Raw genomic sequence first — 21955 nt, forward strand, 5'->3', positions numbered from 1 at the left:
TCCTACTAGAATGTAAGCTCCCTGAGGACAGGGACTGTTTGATATTTTTTTCCCCTTTGTATCCCAGATGCCTAGCAAAGGGTTCTGCATATAGCTAGCACTTAAAAGCTTGTTGAATTTGATGTGAAAAAAAAAAAAGAATATACTTCTTTGGCCAGGACCATTGGGTAAAGTTCAGAGGGAGACATATTTCATCTCAATGTAAGGAAAATTATCCTAATGATTAGAAACATATAAAAGTGGTATAACATGTAAGCAATGACCTCCATTTTTCAGAGTCATGTCTGCTATATCGCCTCTCAGGTTTCCAGGATTACCTGAAGGTTTGTGAGTTTTTTCTCTACCTCTTCTGCAACCAGCTCCATCCCTCAAAACTATGTTCCTCTGTTTGTTAGGGACCAGAGACTAGGACCCAAGTTCCATTTAACCACTTAACACCAGGTAGCTTTTATAAAAGGATATTTACCTCAAAGATATAGCAAGAACAAAGTATAAACATTTCTTCCAGCACCTCTAGGGGATACTCTCTCCTATACCATGTAGGTCTCTGGGGAGTAGACTTGAAAGTTGGTTCAGTTCTTACCTCGCATTGATGCCACAAAGTTTGTGCACAGATGTGGCATGAATATCAAGCAAATTCTTCTGATGAGTTGGGGTCTTTGCTCCTTGGGACATTGATATTGCCCCAGGATGAACAACAAGGCCAAGGACCCGGGATTCTGCTTCTTGGGGGTCACATAGCCTCCAAGGGTTCCTTTACCACATAGTCTCTCCTCTGCTGCTATAAGAAGAAAAAGTCATAGAGTTCCCCCAGACACAAACATAACCAAGAGAGAGCTCAAGCTAACAGGTCTTTTTGAAGATGCCAACAGTTCTGGTCACACAAGCCAATCAAAACCAAGCTCTTCCCGACCATCTGGGGAGCCAGCCAGAACCAGTTATAAACGTCTACTTCTGCCAACAAGGTTCTTCCAGAAGTTATCTCCTACAAAGGCTTCCACGTGGGTAGGTTGCATCAGCTGAGCAAGCTAATGAGGTCTGCAGCTCCTCAGACGTCTCCCAAAGCCTTCCTTTTATAGAGAGCTCAGAACTTTCTGGGTAACTCTCCATTTTCCATCAGCAATTCTACTTGGTTTTGATTTTATGGAATATTCCTTATATAGATTCCCCACTTCTAGATCATAGGTCATAGGACTTAGAACTAGAAAGAAACTTTAAGATGTCTAGCTCAACCCCATAATTTAAAATAAAGAAACTAAGATTTCCCAAGAGATGAAGTAACTTGACCATGGTCATGTAGGTAATGAGGCAGATTAGTAAGGATCTAAATCCAAGTTCTTTGCTTCCAAATCTACTCCTCATTGAACTCCATGATGTGAGGATCTCTGTGGCCTTTCCCCTTTTTGAAAGTCTATGAAACAGGGAGCTATGCTATACTAAAATTTGTTTTTAAAAAGTTAAGGTTTGCTTTAGGCTGAGGTTTTTCTAACTCTAAGCCCTTTAACAGAGAACAGCCTGTAATAGAGAACAGAGGTATCTAATCTTGTTTTAGTGATGACTGATGCAAATTAGATCATTTGGTTCAAATTAGAAACATCAGCTCTAAGCTTCAAAAGGCAATGAGCTAAAGTTATTAGTTTTAGAGAGGCAGTCAGGTGTTTGAAAATCTTTTCCTGATTGGAAAAGATCAGTCATGGGATTTGGCAGTACAAAACATAACAATAACCAGAACTAAAGTAAAAAAAAATAGTAATAACACTCTTGTGAAGCTTTCTGGTTTAGAAGGGCCTCCCTCCTTTTTGTTTTTATTTTTTTTTCACAACAACACAGCAAAGGAAATAGTTCAAGCATTATTATCCTGATTTCACACAGGTGGAAAATGAGGCTTGCCAAGTGAGAACCTGATTTGGACTAGGATCCTATGATTCCATGAAGTGACTTGCTGATGGTCATACAGCTGAACCCACCTCTTCTGACTCTTACATCATTGTTGTCCAGTCATGTCCAACTCTTCATGACACCATTAGAGGTTTTCTTGGCAGAGATACTGGAGTGGTTTGCCATTCCCTTCTCCAGCTCATTTTACAGATGAGGAAACTGAGGCAAATGGGGTCACACAGCTACTAAGTGCCAGAGGTCAGATTTGAACCCAGAAGGGATCATCTATTTTGATCTGGAAGGGTCCTCAGAGGTCATCTAGTCCAACCCACTCTTTTTGCAGAAGATGTATTGAAGTCCAGAGAAGCCAATGACTTGCCTAAGATCACAGGTAACCATGATCTTTTCTTTGTGCTCCTTATCATGAAAGAAAGAAGATAGAACAAACTTGATTATTCACAATAATGATATGAGTGCAGAGAGAAGCATTCTAACAGCTTTTCTGTGATGAAAGCAAAAGCATCCGTAGATAGGATTCTCTATTAGAAAAAAAAGATTCAGAGGAGTTATTAGGGAAAAAAAAAGTTGCTGAGTCATTCCAGACTCTCTGTGACCCCATATAGGGTTTTCTTGGCAAAGATACTGGAGTGGTTTGCCATTTCCTTCTCCAGCTCATTTTACAGATGAGGAACCAAGGCAAATAGGGTTAAGTGACTTGCCCAGGGTCACACAGCTAGTAAGTGTCTGAGACCAGATTTGAACTCAAGAAGATGAATCTTCCTGAATCCAGGCCTGGTGCACTGTCCACTGCCCTTCCTAGCTGCTTCTGGTCCTTTGAGGGAAAAAAGGGATATCATTTCATATAAACTCCTCTTTTTTACAGATTCAAATCAATTTGTAACCAGCAGAAGGTATTGTTGGCCACTTGCCTAATTCTGTTTACCAATTGGGACCAAGAGCACTGTTTGTGCCGTATCTGCCCTAACAAGCCATGGATTACCTGAGAGTTCTCAGGGAAACATAGAGTCCCTTCTCTTCGTCAGAGCTGGTGACCTCTATTTCCCATTTTTTGGATTGCAGTGCTAGCCTCATTAGTCTAAAGATGTGGTCTGTGTTTAAATAGCAACTATCTCTGGTCTCAGCGCCCAAACACTGGGAAAACTCTGCCATCTTCTCTTCATGATGTCTTGAAATAGACCCCAAACACATGAGCATGCCATAATGTAGTCAATCATACGAGCAACATTTGGCTGTGTATACTTCTTTACCCATGCCCATAGAAGCAAAAGGAATAAAATCAAATATGTTGAGGCAAGTACCATGTGGGCTAACACATCTATAGCTTCTTCCAGATCCAGACAGCCCTTGACCAGTCAGTATAAGTGTGCCCAAAACCAGGAGTTCAGGGATGCAATTCAGGCGTTTAGATTCAGACAGGGATTCCCCCCCTCCATCAGTTATACCTATTGGGAACTAGCAAATTTCCTCAGTACCATTCCATTCCTGCTGGCCTCTCTGCGAGTTAACATCCAGTCAGTTAAAGTAACTCAGGATTGGAGGTGCTGCTTCCTCCACTGACTGTTTATCCTCATTCACCACTCTGTCCCCTAGTCAGATTCTTATTTCTGTTTATTCTCCTGTTCAGTTGGTTTATTGGATAGTTGGATAGGGAAGACCCAGATCACTGCATGAGTTTTGCATTGATTTGGAGTGGGGGAGTGGGGTCAAGCCCAGAAATGAAGTAAGACTCCTCCAATGCCTAGCATCCCTTCTCCTCATTGAATTTCCTACACCTCTGCTTCCTAGGTAAATTCTAAAAGGCATGGGCAAATAAGCTCTGCCATGTGAAGTCTAGTCACTTCAATTTAAAGAAAGCATAGGAGACAGAAAGGAGTCTGAGAAAGACCACTTAAGCAATTAAGGCAAAAGAAGGGCTTCTTTAGAAAGATATCCTTAAAAAAAAAAAAAAAGAACTCTTCAGGATGGGAAGAGAAAAGATGAGAAGTAACATAATTGAAGTTTATAAAATCCCCCAAATACCTTCATGCCATGCTCCTGTGGGCCAATCTATACCTCTGACCAGGACTTCCAGCTCTCACTCTGTGACCTTGGAGCTCTGATTAATAAGCATTCTCCACTTCTAGCTAAGATCCAGACCTCCCATGCTGCTGCTGTTCAGCCACTTTCATGCCATTTGGACACATCTCCTCTCCTATCACTTTCCAGTTCTGGCTCTGAAAAGAGTAACAAATCAACTCTACCCTTCTTGGAAAGATCATGTCAAGCAATTTTCCTATGATTCTACTCACAATCCATAGGACTTTTCTGACCCAAACACCCTTCCCTACTCTGTGTGTGTGTGTGTGTGCATGCATGCACATGTATGCATTGTCTACAGTACATATTGTATTACATACCATACAATACAATACACATACACAATACATAGGTGTATGGGAGATCCTTGATGTTTTTGGTCATTTGATTTCTGATGCTTAGCATGGTTCCTGGTTCCTAGTAAGCTCTTAATAAATGCTTTTTCATTCATTCATTCATTCATTCATTCATGAAGGGTGTGAGTAAGGCAGTGATACTAGCATACATTTCTTAAGTGCATTAGGATTAACAGTGCACTTCCTTGCGCAATAATTCATAGACTTGGTTCACCAAATCCCAGAATTAACATCATTAAAAAAAAAGGCAGATTATCAGACTTAGGGCTCCTAGATAGCACCTTGTCTAGTTTTCTTATTGGTGCCCCTCCTCACCACATGGAGGTTCAAGCGTTTTCAGACCAGCAAAAATAAAATAACTACATAGGGATGGGGAGTGAGGGGAAGGAATACCTTAAACTTATTGGTGAGAGATCAAAAATATTAAAGGGCTCAAGAAGTATTTGTACAAATTCAGGAATGACAGATCCATAATCAGATCAGTTATTAAAGGGAACATCTTTAAATGTTTGAGACTGAAGCCAGAGACCTTATTACCTACCCTTATTTGTCCCTTGGTATCACTGTCAAAGACAAACCTTGGTTTGATCCTGTGTGGCAATTCTAATGTTTTTGTGTAATCAGCACAAATCATAATTTCAACAAGAAACTTAAGAAAAGGAAATCTCAAGAGCTTGATCTCTATTTGGCTCAGCTTCCATTTTGGAAAGAACTTTGAATTTGAAGTTATTGAACCTGGGGCCAAAGCCCAGCTGTGTCGCTATGAGATTTCAGGCAAGTTATTGCACCTTTCTGAGAGGTGGCTCAGTGGGTAGGACCCTGGGCCTGGAGTCATTCTGACTCCAGTTTAAATCCAGCCTCAGACGCTTACTAGCTTTGCTACCCTGGGCAAGCCACTTAACCTCTGTTTGCCTTAATCTACTGGAGAAGGAAATGGCAAACTACTCCAGTATCTGCCAAGAAAACCCCAAGTGGGGTCATGAAGAATCAAATACAACTGAAATGACTGAACAACACTAACAATAAAATGGAATCACACTTACACTCTCTACCTCATTGTGTCGTCATAATGCATTTTAAAACTTAAAATACCATATATATGTAGGTTGTGATTTTTGTCTATCTTGAATTCCACATTTCTATATGATAGTGCAGTTTAAAAAGGCAAAGGTCTCCCACTGCATCCAGGGGCATCTCCAGTCTCCCTTGCCACTGGACCCACCCTTGGTTTATCAAGCTGATGGGATATATCAGTTTACTGTTGTCATCTAGACTCAACCTATATCTCACTAAATAAAATACTTTCTAAATGGTACTGCATTCTTTACAATTTTCATTGAAAAGTTCTTTGGTTTTCTTGACCTCATTCACATTTGGAGTAGAAACTTTTAGTAAGAGAATGCAGCATTTGCACTAAGTAATAGGCATGTAATTATACCAACATTCTAAAAACGAAGCAAGAAAAGCTTTCAAGAGAAAAGAAATTCTAAGACAAGCTAAGCTGTTGTCAGCATCAATGCACTTGCCACTGAACACGTGCATACACATATTTATGTCAAAATGGTGGGCTTTAGCACAAGTGCTACAGGTATTTTGTTTTCACTAGTTTTATACTTTTTACTCTTGGGAGAGTTAATTACAAACAATTTAATTAAGATGTCTTACTCATTAATGTTCTAGTAGCTTAGCAAGTTTGGGTTAGCTCAGCAGGTTGCAAAGGTTTAATTTTATCAGTTATCTTCCCATTAACTCATACAGCATCAGTACTGTGCTTGTTTTTCTCCTTCCCTGCCTGGGGTACCTAGATAGTTTAAAATATCATTAAGACTAAGAATTCAGGAAGAACTCTATTTTCGGGTTGCCACCTGGTCCTAATCAGACCTGGCTTTCCATTTCAGATCTTAGGAATACAAGATCAAAAGATATGTGTGTTAATTCCTTCCCAATAGGATCAGCCTAACAGAACCAGTCAATCATCTTTTGCTGTATTATAAAAATGTTCAAATCTGGATGCCCATGAATATTATGGGAAGTATAATTTACAAGAAAGGCATAATTCTAATTTCTTGGCTACTTAGGAGGTGAAATGTTGAATATTGTGGCCAAGATACTGGAGAGATTTGCCTTTTCCAGCTCATTTTATAGATGAGGAAACTGAGGCAAACAGGGCCGGATTTGAATTCAGAAAGATGAATCTTCCTGACTCTGGGCCCAGCACTCAATCCACTGAGCCACTTAGCTGCCCCTAATGTCTGCAGGAGGAAAGAACAACTAGACATTTATTGAAGTATCCCTTTATTTGTATTTTAATTCTCAGAGATACTTTTAGTTTGTCATAGTTTACACCTTAATGCTGGTGTTTTTATTTGAATGTACTAACACTGTCTACCTCTTTATGAAACACAAACATCAAGAAATTAAAATGTTTTTGTTAGATTCAGCTTCATTAATTGATTCTCATGACCTATGATCTGGCACAATATATTGGCAAACAATTCATTAGCTTACAGGGCAAGCAAAGAAGACTCCATGAATTATTAAGTTTTTCTTCCTCCCTGTGCATATTAGTTTTGTATTCTATATTTAATCAAAACATGCTAATGTTTACTATGACCCTTCCCTCTGTACTTGAGTATGGATGTACAAGTTCTAGGTTGTAATCATTCATTTATTTCATTTTGCAAGATGAAAGCCCTAGATCGAATGAGAACTAGAATTCATGATCTTGTGGTAATTCTTTCCATTTATTTTTTTACCAAGCAGACCATTGGCATAGTTTCCGTACTGGTCAGTCCTTTAAGATCTGGTGGTATCCAGTCTGGAAACTATAATTTAAAGGAGTCCATCTATTATGATTGTACAGGGGAAATCAATGAAGAGCAAGGACCATCACCGGAGATAGCTTTAGCAAACTTCATTGTTACTCATAAGAGAGGGAGGAAAATAGCTGCTAATGAGGACGACCTCAGTGGGAGGCCTCTAAGTCCATGTAGCATGGGGAAGGGTGGGGTGAAGAAGGTATCTATGATTTGGGTAAAAGCCCAGAGCCGCTCAGGGCTCCCTCACGCATGCGTCATCTGAGACAAAGTGCCAATATGATAACAATGAGAGACTTTCCTCATCTATAGGACCAATAAAGTGAAGGTATTTTAAAATTACTTAATAAGGAGGGAGGAGCGAGGAAGACAGAAGCAAAAAAATTAACCTTAGAGGTACTACCATTTCAGCAGGAGGCTGAAAAGAGCTAATGCCAAATCTCTGATTTTATTAGCCTTGGTGCACTTGCATCCTAGGGAAATGGAGCTATATTACACAAACCTGTTTTCCCAAACTCACAGTGATGTTTGCTATTTTATTTGCAATATAATTACATGTCTAGTGCTAACTGAATAAGGGTAGGTAGGTGGTACTTTGAATGGAGGTCTGGGCCTGGAGTCAGGAAGACCTGAGATCAAATCCAACCTCAGACACTTACTAGCTGGGTGACCCTGGGCAAGTCACTTAACCTTGCTTGCCTCAGTTTCCTCATCTGTAAAATGAGCTGAAGAAGAAAATGGCAAACCACTTCTGTATCTCTGCCAAGAAAATCCCAAATGTGGTCATGAAGAGTTGGACACAACTAAAACAACTGAACAGCAATAAACTGAATAAAATACACTGAATGTATGTGTGTGTGTGGGGGGGTGTGTCTGTGTCTGTGTGTGTATACATATATACACATGTATATATATGCATATTTGTTTATATAATGCATGCAAACACACTATAAGAAGAGAAACCACTTATTTCTTTATCCTTTTGTCTTCATTTCTCCAGTAACTAGCACAATGCCTTGCATATAATTGGCACTTCATAAATGCTTGTTTAATTAAATTATTGGCTTTTACCAAAAAAGAACATGCCCATTTTTCACTGTCATGAGCCCATATATAAAAGAGGAAAATAAAATTAATAAACTTAGAGATTCCAGATTATGAGTTATGGTCTAAGAGTGGTACATACATTCACTTGGAGGGACTATGGTTAATTAAGGACTCTTAATCCAGGCCTCCTTGCACTACAACTCACATGATTATACAAATTATTTTAACAAAACAAAAACCTCTTTATACCATTAAATATTTTTCAAATATCTACCTCCTTTATGTCTTTCAAATATTTCCAGTCAGGCAATGTTCCTGTTCATTGAAAATGAGATCATAGATACCCAAACATCAAATCAGCAACGATGCCCATTCTTGTTTGATAAAGAACTGCATTGACTATAATGGACAAGGGTCTCAAATTCTTCCTTCACTATATGGATTTATCCAGACAATTTGATCCTATTGAATTTTAATAAGACAGAATTTAGCTCACGGAAACTAAAATTAGGGCTCCTTTTCCTATCCAATTTTTACGAGCACCTTTATAGAAGCCATTCTTCTCAAATAGTTTAGAATCAAAAGCAATGAAGAAAGCTGCTGCTGCTTACTAAAACCCTCTGAAAAAACAATGATTTTTGCAGCTGAGAAAAAAGACGGAAATGAGCAACATTTTTGGTGCAGTGCTGTGAATTTGTAGCATAAAGCTGTATTTTTTGGCCGTGAAATGCAGAGGCTGGATCAGTCCTGTGAAGACATGAGTCTCCCCCACAGGATTCTGGGAAATGGAAACTGGTAAATACCCACTGCCTGTGGGGGCGTGTCTTTGAAACAGTGGCCATTTTAAAATGCCTTCAGACCCAAAGTGGGTGTAAATAAGGCCTCATCATTTTCTTCCTTATAGCTTTATGATAGTTCATCTGAAGGGTTGGCAAGCTTTAAAAAAGGGTAAGCCTCAATGACAGCTCATTTACTTGTGTTTTACCTGTTAGAGTTTGCACTCAGTGGTTGCTGGTGGTAGAAAGAGGATGGGGATGAGGAGGCTGAGTTCTGTCTGTCCGCAGACTTCAGAGTGAAAGAATAAATTCCCACATATATTCCAGCCACTAAAGACTCTTGGCAAGCAGCCACAGCAGCATCAACTGGTGGTCCCTATGCCAAAGATGCCAGAGTCTGATGATGCCTGGATTAGCCTGCTGAATGGCTGAAAAATCATGTTTGCTTTAATACATTGCTGAATTGCCAGCATTCAGATTTCTAGAGCCTTGCAAACAAAAGGTTATATGCCCATTACCATATAGGTCAGACAAACTTTCATGATGCTTGCCCGCTATTTTGGGCTTCTTACTCTCCTACTCCCAGAATTCAGATCATCCTGAAAACTTCTTGGTAAATTAATTACACCTTGTTCTCTGGGGTCAAATGGCCACGTCAATGGATGCTTACTTAGTAAGCGGTTATTTTATGTCCAGCACCATCATAAGTGCAGTGGGGAATGTGAAAGGGGCACCGTATTCCTTGAGAATGTACATTTTGCTGACAACCTTGCAATCTTTTGTTAATTTGGGAATGAAGGCAGAATCTTGTGAGACAGCATGGTATAATGGGAAACATACTAGACTAGGAGTCTGCCACCTAACTCCTAATTCGTTCATTACTTCTGTATGACTATGGGCACATCATTTACTATCTCTGGGCCTCAGTTTCCTCACATGAGATGGTTGAACTAAAGCATCTCTAAAGTCCTGTCTATTTCTAACAATCTTTGAGCCTGTAACTCTTAGGGCACAAGGCGTGTTTCTTTCTAGCTCCCATTCAGCCACAAAAGAAGTCTTTATTTTAAACTCTCTTGTCCTTCCTTTGCTGGGTGATCTAATTTAAATGCAAGGAAGTCTGGCATGTTGTAAATGCTAGCTGGCAATCTAAGCGCATTTTCATTGACTTCATAGGATTCTTTGCCTCCCTCAAATATTTTGGATACAGAGAACATGGCACAGTCTCTCCAGTCAGTGCTAATGATGAGCAGAACGCCATAATGGGGGGCATGCTGCGTGCAGACAGAGAGAAGTCATGTAAATGAACACGAGCCTCCCAAAATGGATACCGCTTCCAAAGCTGCAAGGCTGGCGACCGACCGCGAATGGCAAAGACTGTGACATCCAAGTGTCTGAGCTCCAGTCAAAGGCGATGGAGGCTGCCAATCGGAGACAATTAGCAAGCACGACTTCTCAATTGTGTTGACAGATGAGGGGAAAAAAATCAAATAGATGTGAGAACTGTGTTTATCCTGCTGCAGTGTTTTGCAATATTATGTCTATTGATTTGCTTTTTGTTTCTGAGTTATTGGGTGGATGGTGTGTTGCTCTGCCTATCAAACCAGGCAAGCTTGCCTTCACAGCTGCTTGTCAAGGGAGAATTTCTACACAAATCATCCAAACCAGTCTCACTGGGGACATTAGGCCAAAGATATTTTGTTATGATTTAATGAAAGGGGGGGAGAACTACTATAACATGTGGCTCAATTTTCTTTTCATAACAATTGGTTATAGCTTTTGCATTCTGTAGTGTGGGGTGGTGTGTTCCACTGTAATTGGTTCTGTAGGTTTTTCACAATCCAATAAGTTAGATGGGGGCTGGGAGGAGATGTAGCTTTGAAAAACTGAAGAACTCTGATCAATGCAATGACAAATCATGATTCCAGAAGACTTATCATCAAACATACCTCCCACCTCTTGGAGGTGGAGGTAGGAGGTGGAAAAGTGACGGAAAATAGTTGCAGAACAATGCATACATTTTCAAACATGACTATTAGAAAACAAATTTGTTTTGCTTGACTATGTTTATCATAAGGCACAGTTTAGATTTGGAGAGAGGAGAGATTAGGGAGCAGTGGAGAGGTAGTAATAGTGATGAAAAAAGGGTAGAGATTAGGAAAGAGAAGTGTCAATTGATTTTTTTTTAATATGAGGAAGCCAGAGAAGGACTCATAAAGGCACAAAAAATGGCAATGTTGGTACCGCTACATTACCTTCAGAGTGTGTTAAAAGAAGCAAGATGTAAATGATGGATTCATGGCTTCTTGTACAACCCCTATTTTCTGTCTTTTTAATATATAGAAATGTTCGCATTTGTTGATGATTTTACAGTTCCTATTTTAAAATGAAAATTTTTAAAAATATATTTATAGAAATCAGAGTATCAATTCAAAAGTTAGTGTGGAAGTGAATGAAGGGGATGAGCTTGGTTTTAGATATTTTGGGTTTGAGGATAGAGATGTAGAAATGACCAGCAGGCAAGTAGGGATATGGCTGGGGAGCTTGAGAGAAAAGTAATGTTTGGAGATAAAAATCTCTTGGGAATTAACCACCTAGAATTCATAAAAAATGGCAACACTGTAGGATGAGATCTCCAGGGGAATATGTCATATTACCTGATCTAGGGATCAGGAACAAATTGGTGGAAGGTTATTCTATAAAGGCTTATGTAGAAGTTTATTCCATCCTACACAGGAGCATAGAAGAATAATTTCACACCATGCCAAGGTAAGGAATATGTGTATAAATGGAGTGTGGCAATCTCTCAAAAGCAGAAAAGTGGAGCCTAATTTTGCCACCTAGGCAAGGCTTGAGAAATAGGTGAAAATGGCATTAGGACAGAATATCTCCATATTACTTTCCAACTTCCAAGGCCTTCCAGTATATTATTCCTAAATTCCCAATCTGTCCCTGTAGCCTCTTCCCAATAAAATCTTGCTAATCTCATAAACTTATCCCAATGAATGTATTGAGGTGAACTATGGCTTATTATGTTATTAGTCTATGAGATATTTATATTTGAATAAGGAATCGTGGCACTCAATACCTCAATCAAAAGGAACTTATCAATCAGGCCAGTCTTTTACTCAAATCCTCCAATAGTTTTCCATTACCCAAAGAATAAAGCTCAAGCTCTTAGCCTGGGCACTTAAGCACCCTGGGCTATATGGCTCCAATTTACTTTTTCAAAATCATGTCACACAATGTATCATGGCTCTTGCCAAAATGAATTACTACTTGTTCCCTAAAAATGTATTTTCTCACTCCCATGTTTTTGCTTACGTTATTCCTTATTCTTAGAACTCTCTTCCTTCCATTCTGTTTCCCAAGATTTGTATATTGAAAATCTACTCAGCCATCAAGGCCTGCTTAAATTTCCCTAATTTTCCTCAAAAAGAAAGGATTCATCCCTCTCTGGGCCCCTGTAGGCAGCTATACTATAGGATAGATAGATAGATAGATAGATAGATAGATAGATAGATAGATAGATAGATAGATAGACAGACAGACAGACAGACAGACAGACAGACAGACAGACAGACAGACAGATAGATAGATAGATAGATAGATAGATAGATAGATAGATAGATAGATAGAAAGAAAGAAAGAAATAGAGCACTTATTAAATGTTTGCTATGTGGCAGGCACTGTCGTGGGCTGGGAGGTGGGATACAAATACAAGCAAGCAAGAGAGTACTTGCCTTCAAGAAACTTACATTCTAATGGGAAAAGACAACATATAAAATGGAGCTGAATAGAAGGGGGTAAAGTTGGAGATGGCCAGCAGATGTTGTAGAGGTCAAGTTTCAGGCAAGGTTAAGTGGAAGTAAGCTTATCAGAGCCCAGCAGCCAAAGGGCAAAGTCGAAGATTCCAGTGAGAAAGAGATGAGGATTAGGATCAGTGTGCAAGCAGCATGGCATGGAGAAAGGGCTGGAGTGTGAAATTTGCACTGGGATTCTGGAATTCTGGCTGCTTCTGACTATCTGTATGACCCTGGGTGAGTCACTTAGCCTGGACAAACCTGAGACTAGAACCTTAAGTTTTTTGGTAACCTCTTCTACTTTTTTTGTTTCTTTTGCTGAGCATAAGTGGACTTTGTCACAGACTTGGGTGGTCTGGAACCATTTAGAACCATGCCTGACTGACCACTTTCTCCAACTACACCATTCTTGGAGAAGATGACCACTCACAGGAGGATGAACCCAAACCATGCCTTGGCTTACCCGAAGATCTGAACTTGAAAGAGCTTTCAAAAAGTGCAGAGCCAGGTGGATATGAAATGCCTGTTTAGCAGTTCTGGGAAGTTTTTCGTAGTATCATGTTTTAAGTATCAACCTCCTGATATAGTATTACAGGAGTATGGTATTACTGTTTCATGTTTTAAGTCAGAGGTGGGGAACCTGCAGCCTCAAAGCCACAAGTGGCCTTCTAGGTCCTTGGGTATGGCATTTTGACTGAGTCCAAGTTTTACAGAACAAATCCTTTTATTAAGGGGATTCCATCAAAGGGCCACACTTGAGGACCTATATGACCATAGGTTCCCCACCAGGTTTTTAAGTCTTTGTCAACGAGTGAGTCTTTTGCATTTTAAGCATTTCTTTTAGTGGTAGAGGAATAAATCTGCTTTGTATATTGGGTAACTTCCTATAAGGGATCCTGTAAATTTCCTTTGAAGAGACCCTAGATATGAGTCAAACCTAAGCTTTGTTTAAGTGTTTGTCTCTAGAGATCTGCTTTGGGATGGAGGTACAATGAACAAGAGACAATGAGAAAAAGTCTGAGCCCTCCCTTTAGAGGCCAGGCTTCCCGAGGACTAAACCCAACCTTATGTGAGGCAAGAGCTGTGACCTCTTAGGGGGAATGGGCACCCTGTGGCAGCAAGACTGTTACTTTTGTCAAGTACTTTCTATGTCCCAGACGATATAAATCTCTAATTGTGAAATTAGACAATCAGACGGATAGAAGCATTTGAGGGGCAGATCTTATTCCCCACCCCTCCCACCCCCACACAAAAATCCAGATCATATCAGTCAATCTTGATCTATAAATAGCCCCTAATACTTGACTATGAGACCTTTGCCCATCACAGAACAGTGACCAGCATTAGTGATTGCCAGCATGGCAATATGACAGACAAGGGTCACTCCTTGTTCAGGGCACATGGAATCGCTACAGCAGAGAAAAGAATAAAATACAATCTTCTTTAACTTTTCAATTTACTCAACCTTTGGGTGCCTAGTTAAAATGCTTATCTTGGCAGCTTATTGGCCCTCTGTAAACTACTGATCACTCTTTATTTGCGATACAAAGATCTTTAGATGAAAATCCAGTCTATTGTACTGTCCTTATGCTATTAAAATCCCTTTTAGCATGGTTCTCATGCTGCATTCACCAAAATGTTACATGTGCAGTCATTTTCAATGAGTCATTTATTTAATTCATCAATAATTTTTTTTTCCCCCTTCGCTTTGGGTGAAAAGCAAGCTAATCAGCGATGTGTCTCAGATGTTCCAGTGCGCCAATATATTATGTTGGTTGCACTCTAGAGTCACATTTGAATTTAAAGAAAGAGTGTGAGTCACTTCTTCTTTAATAGTGTTTGTTCTCTTTTACATTTAGCAGTGCTGTTCTCAAAGCAGGTACGGAGCCAACATTTTCAGCCCTATTACCAACCTCAACTCTCGAAGAAGACAAATGAGTTATAATGGTAACTGTGTGTGTCTTCTTGAAGAAGTGCTTCAGGAAATAAAGAAAAACAAGAAAGAGATAAAGAAAGAAGGAAGGAAGGAAAGAAAAAGGGGGGAGAGAGAGTGGAAGGAAGAAAACAAGGAAAGGGAGGGAGGGAAAGAGGAAGGGAAGAAAGGAGGAGGGAGGGAAAGAGAAAGAAGAAGGAAAAAAGAGAGAAAGAAGAATGAGAAAGAAAAAAGAAATAAAGAAAAGAAATTATGTCTCAATTTTTCTAAGTTTGCCATCTAAATGAAACTCTGGGTATAATGATAGTGTCATATTCATTAGGTGACTAATCAAAAAAATTCAAGAATATCAAAGCCATCTTCTAAAAACTCCTAGGTCAGACAGGAGTTGTTGGGTTTTAGAAATCAGGAACCCAGATTCAGGTCAAGTGAAAGCTTTACCACTTCCACAGAACTCTTTAGCCTTAAGTAATCTTTTAGTGTTTTGGACTTTCCCCCCTACATAGTTTTTACACAAGAATAGTTCTTACTCATATTTGTTTCAGAAACTAGAATCAATTTCTTGTTTTATTCATGTCACAAGACAGCAAAATGAAACTTAAATTTGGATTCAGGGGATCTGGGTTCAAATCCTCCCTCTGATACTAGCCGTATAACCTTGGTCAATTCACTTCACCTTTCTGGACTACAGCTTACTCACTGGTAAAATGAAGGGTTTGATTAAATGGCCTCTAAGGTGGCTTCCAGCTCTAAATCTACGATCCTAGTAAATACTTCTTTGGGACTTCCTCTTAAGATGGCTGACCACCCAGCTCCCATACATGTACTCCCGTGACACCCTGAAGTTAATATCAGATTGAATAATGATAATGATCTGATGTAAGTATGGAAATGCTCTCTCTTTTTCAGTAAGTTCAGAATTTTTAAAAAGAAAAGAGAAACTTCTTTTCACAGAAAGGACCTAAGTTTATCACGTAAGAGATCATCATGAGCAAGAAGTGCTTGAAACAGGTTTACTATGGAACTATGGGCATGCTATGATCCACATAGAAACATGGTCAGATGATCCTATAAAACTTCACTAAGTAGGAACTTCTTATAATTCAGACTGGTGGAGTGACATTTTCTTATTAATGTGCTTTCAATAGATAATGCACAAGAGTCATCTGAACAAGAGTCTAGGTTTGAAATACTCAAAAGAAAGTGTTTTCAAATATTCTCCAGCCTGTCATTAGTATGCTCCAAATGGTAGTTACTCTGTTGATTATGATGATTCTGGCTTAACTGATTATTTCTCTCAATGGTACTAGGATATGGATTTTGCTGGTGGCAGGGCGGGGATATTTCTTCCACAAGTATACATCACAGCCTTTCTCCAATTTAGTAAATGGCCTTCAAGAGGTGGTTGGGCCAAAATATTCAGCACCCTTCATGGAACTATTTGATAAACCTCCCTCAATTTAGGTAGTCTGATCCTTAGATAACAGACATAGCCTTTCACTGGGTTCCTACCAGTAGCTCATCCAGCTAAGTACAAAAGGCCAGAGCTTGGACTCCACTGAGATAGCCTTTTAGAACCAATGGTCATTTCATGCCTCTTTCTTTCTCCTCTCTCTCTGTCTTTTGCTTTTTCCCTCCCACTCCTTTCTTTTTCTCACTTTCACTCTCTCTCTCTTTTTATCTCTCTATCTCTCCCTTTCTCTTTCTCTGTCTTTCGCTTTCTTTTTCTCTCTGTCTCTGTCTTCCTCCCTCCCCCTCCCTCCTCTCTTCCTCACCTCTCTTTCTCCCCCTCCCTTCTTCCCCTCTTCCTCTATCTCGGCTCCCATGAAGAGGAAAAGCTTCCTACCCTCAGTAGCAATGCTACTAGAGGCTGTTCCAATAGACCAGGCCTGCACAACATAGCCTGCCAAAGGGTATGGGGGGAGGGGTGGGGAGGCCCAAAAAATGTAGGGTTGCCACTTTGCACTCACTCCTTTTGTCACGTGACCCACAGCAGCCAACCCTCATCAAATTGTCTCTAGTCTAACCTATCTGGAGCCTGAAGAAGTTCAGGCTCTTTTAATTTTGGCCCTTACCTACCACCCGGTTGTGCAGGTCTGCAATAGGCACATAAGCTACTTAGCCAACCCTGAGCCTAAGCCTTAGGTTCCCAGCTTCTTCTTCTGCTTATGTTTCTTTACCTGAGGACAGGTGACCAAAGAGTGATGCTGAGATGAGTATTTCCAGCTCTGGAGGCAAACTTGATCTGTGAGTTCAAAAGATCTGGCCCTCCTAGTTCCCTCAGAGCTGAAGGAAAGCAGGATGAGGTTTCTGCCACTACTTCTTTCCTGGAGAAGACAACCATGAAAGGATAACGATCTAAAACCTTGACCTTGCTCAATAGAAGACATAGGCCTTCTGAAGGAGTTGTTTGGATGGTGCAGAGCTGAGGACGAGGTGAAATGTCTGTTTGACAATTCTAATAAGTGTTTCACGTTTTAACAATCTCCCAGGAAAAGTTCAATAGGAAGGCCTGACAATTCCTCACTATGCAACCCTGGGCAAGTCACTTAATCTCTGTTTGTTTCAGCTTTCTCATCTGTAAAATGGGACTAATAATGCCTATCTCCCAGGGTTATTGTGAGAATAATATTTGTAAAGAACTTTGCAAGTCTGAAAGCATGTATAAATCATAGTTATTATTAATCATGTGAATATGCACATATACATATGCACACATATATGTGGGTATACATACATATGTATGTATGTATGTATGTATGTATGTATGTATGTATGTATGTATGTATGTAAGTATAGCAGGTCTGCACAACCTCCAACCTGCCAAAGGATTTCAGGTGGCCTGTGGAAAAATGTAAAGGAAAACATTCTCTACGTTTTCACGGCCCACCTGAAATCCTTTGGCATGCTACAAGTGGCCTGTGGGCTACAGGTTGTGCAGGCCTGTTGTATAGGTATGTTTATGTTGGATATGGGAGAAAAAAAAAAGAAACAAGCTAGACAAAGCAGTTTAAGATTCATTACGCAGGACAGCCTTTGCATTTTGTGCCAATCCACGCTGTCTTTCCCAGTGATGATGATTGCCTGTTTTCACAAGGCCTGGTGATATGAAATCACTTACCGAAGTTAGAAATCCAGAGGATGACTCACATTGGTCTGTATAATACTAAGCAAATATTGATTCTATCTACTTTACTCAGAGGAAATAAGTTGTGGGGGTTATGCCCATGGGAGATAGGGAGTCCTAGAAACCAAATCCTCCCTTCCCTAACCCCAAATAACCAGTTTTTTTCCTCTTTCCTTGTACCAACTGAATATTCTTCTGTCTTAACAAGATGCAGTACCCCGAAAAGTGTTAAAGCTGCAAGCCATTCACAATATTGTTAATTGCTTTAACTAAATCCACACCTAATTGAGAAAAGGAAGCAAAGACAGATAAAAGACAAAGAAGAGGTTTGAGTTAACAAAGGCCTGATTCCTACATATTCCTCTCTTTAGTTCTCCAAATGAATGAACTCACAGAATTTCAAAGTTGGAAGAGACCTCAGGTCTTCTAGTTTAGCCTTTACTTAGTGCATAATCCTCTCTAGAGAATCTTGGATAAATGGTCATTTAGCTTTCCCTTGAAGACTTCCAGAGAGGGAGAACTCTGTAACTTCAGATGTGGCCCATTCCTCTTAGGAAGAGCTCAAATTACCAAGAAATTCCCCTTAGAAGGTGCTGAAGCCTGCCTTTCTTTAATTTACATTCTGTTGTTTGGAGCCAAGCAAAAAAATTCTAAACTTTATTCAACATAACTGCCCTTTAAATACTCAAAGAAAACTATTATGTTTCTCTCAGTCTTCTCTTCTTTAAGCTAAATAGCCTTAATTCCTTCAACTGATCCTCCTTTGGCAGAGGCCACAGGCTAATCACCTTCCCCAAGCCCCTCAAGATGTTCTCCAACTTACCAGGGTCGGTCCTTCCTAAAGTATGGTACCCTGGACAGAGTATATGTGACCACTGTTGTTGTCCTCCTCAAAAAGGACCAAAATGCCATCACTATGTTAGAGTCAAGTGACAATGCATCCGACTGTAGCTGATCAGACCAATACAAGCTTGCAATGGTCTACCACAGGTCGGGCACAAATAGTCCTTGCGAGCATTTGGGGTGGATTCTCTAAATTTTTGGATCTCTCATATCATATGGTCGAGTAAGGGCACAATTCAGAAAAAAAAAGACTCCTGCCTCCCTCATGCTACACCTTACACATTCTATGCATTACCTCTTACACATTCTATGTCTACCTGAATATGGACAAAGATAACATTAGCTATTTGGGCTGCAACATCACACTTCTTACAAATCCACTGATCTCTCTAGAACTTTTCACACAAAATGCAATTGGGCATACTTTTCCAATATTGTACTTGGGAAGTTCATGCTTTTTTTTGGGGGGGGGGCTAGGCAATGGGGTTAACTGACTTGCCCAGGGTCACACAGCTAGTAAGTGTTATGTGTCTGAGGCAAGATTTGAACTCAGGTCCTCCCGAATCCAGGGCTGGTGCTCTATCCACTGCGCCACCTAGCTGCCCCAGAAGCTCAAACTTTTGAACTTGTGTAGGACTTTACATGTATCTCTGCTCAGTTCCCTAATGCGTTTGGTCCTTTGTTCTTAATCTTTCAAGAATTTTTTAGATGCTGTCATCTACTATATTAACTACCCCTCCTCGATTTTTGTTATTCCTTCTTTTTCATTTGTATTAGGGGTGATTGCAGATTCCTCTGTTACTGGAGTGCTAGGGATGTCATTTTTTCTATGCAATAAACTTAAACCAATGCTGATATTTAGAGACTCGTCTATAAACTGTGACTATGGATAAGAAATCAGTCTCATAAGAAACCTACTACTTAGATGACATCAGTAAATTTGGGTTTTCTACCTAAATAAATTAGTTGCATTAGCAAAGATGTCTACTATTATCAGACTCTGTTTAGGTGTCTTTGGCACTAGAGAACCACTACACTGAAGGTTTCTTGAGGGTGTAAAGGGGTACCCTATATGACTCTTCTAGTGTGTGTGAAAATTTTCTCTTTTTAAATATTTTTTTCAATTACATGTAAAATTGTTTAACATTCATTTTTTAGAATTTTGAGTTATAAATTCTTTCCTTCCCTCCCTTCCCCTCTCATTGAGAAGGCAAGCAATTTGATATAGGTTATACATGCGCAGTCATGCAGAACATGTTTCTATAGATAATGTATTTCTCAAAGCGAATTCTGCACCAGGGTTGATTGGTTGATTGGTTTTTGCCTTAAAATCTTGTTCTCTCAATCATCCAAGTCTTACAAAATGAAGCATAACCAGGACTACTTTTTTTAGATTGCTCATTTTTAGTCCATATATAATGTGTGAATCATGGCTAAGTCCTTGGCTCCCTTCAAAACCTGTCCTCATTCTCTTTGTCCCCAAACGATTGCTTCTTCTTAATTTCTCTATTACTGTTGAGGGTACCACCATTCCCCTAGTTACCCAGGTTCACAGTTTGGATGTCATCCTCCACTCTTCACTCTCACGGTTCTCCCCACCCCATCCCACCCCACATCCAATCAGTTGTCAAATCTTAACATTCCTCCCTTCAAACAATCTCTCAATTCCACCCCCTTCCCTCTCCTGACACTGCCACCATCACCTCACACCTTGACCATTGACATAACCTTCTCTTCCTATCCAGGCCAGCTTTCTCTTAGCTGTCAAACTGAACTTCCTGGAGCATACCCTCCTATTCAATACACTCCAGTGGCTCCCTATCCCCTCCAGGATCAAAGAGAAGATCCTCTGGCATTTAAAATCCTTCTGAATCTAGCTGCTTTCTGCCTTTCCAGTATTGTTGCACCTTATTTCCCTCCAGTAACACTGATTTCCTTGCAGAAAACCTTAAAAAATGGTTTTTTAATCCCTTTTCTTCTTTTCAATCTCTTGCTTAGGGCACTTTCACTGGCTATCTCCTTTGCCTGGAATTCTTCCCCTCTTCATCTCTGCCTCCTAGCTTTCCTGGCTTCCTTCAAGTCTCAGTTAAAGTCCTGTTTTGTTTTCAAGAAGCCTTTCCCAGTCCTCCTTAATGTCAGTGTCTTCCTTCTGACATGTCCCCAGTTTATCCTGTGTATAGCTTGTTGGACTACAGTTGTTTGTAGATTGTCACTCCCATTAAACTGAAATCCTTGAGAGAAGCTATTGTTTTTGGCCTTTCTTTGGACCATTTAGCACAGTGCTTGGCACACAGTAGGCATTTAATAAATGCTGGTTGACTGACTACAAAAGACTTCCCCTTCTTCATTTTTCCAAATTCTATCTATCCTTCAAGAAACACCTTCAATACATCTCAAAATTACCTCTTCTGCAAAACCTTCCTTGATCAAAGTCAACAAGCGCTTACTAAGATCCCCTCTTCCCAGTAGGGAAGTAGAGTGCTACCTTCCATACATCTCCACATTTTTCAAGAGTAATCCGCTAAGTATCACTCCCTCGAATCCTCCTGTAGACACTTATTAGCTGTGCGACACTGGGAAAACCATTAAAAATCTCTGTGCCTCAGTTTCCTCAACTGTAAAATGGAGATAATAAGACCTATCTCACACGATTATTATGACAATCGAATGAATTAACATACGAAAAGTGCTTTGCAAACCTTGAAAGTCCTATATAAATGCTTGCTGTTACTATTACTTACTATTACTATAACTAATGTTACTATTACTACTATTATTAGTCATAATAATAATAATGAATACCTATCTGACAGGACTGTTGTGAGGAACAAATACAGCATTTGTAACGTGCTTAGCACAGTATCTGGAATCTAGCTGGCACCTAATAAATACTTGTTTCCTTTCCCCTTACTCATCAGTATTTATTTCCTTACTAACCACTCACAGTGATTCTGTGATATCAGATGATCACATAATCTCAAACTCAAGAGTTCAAAAGAAACCTCAGATGCCATTGAGTCCAGCCTTAACCTAAACATAAATCCACTTTAAAAATATCCCTGACCATTGGTCATTCACAACCTTCTCTTGGAGACCTCCAGTGATAAATACTTACTAGCTTCTAGGTACAGCTCATATTACTTTTGAATGACTTCAGTTCTCTAACTCCTTAAAATCTGGCTCCACCCCTACCACTTGAGAGAAAGTGAGTCCTTAAAATGACTAGCCTAGCTCTCTACCTTAAGATCCTGTTCTTCTCTGGGGCCTCTTACAAATTAACCT

This window comes from Phascolarctos cinereus, unplaced genomic scaffold (assembly GCF_003287225.1).
Source record: "Phascolarctos cinereus isolate Bilbo 61053 unplaced genomic scaffold, phaCin_HiC Scaffold_4;HRSCAF=312, whole genome shotgun sequence".
Classification (NCBI taxonomy): domain Eukaryota; kingdom Metazoa; phylum Chordata; class Mammalia; order Diprotodontia; family Phascolarctidae; genus Phascolarctos; species Phascolarctos cinereus.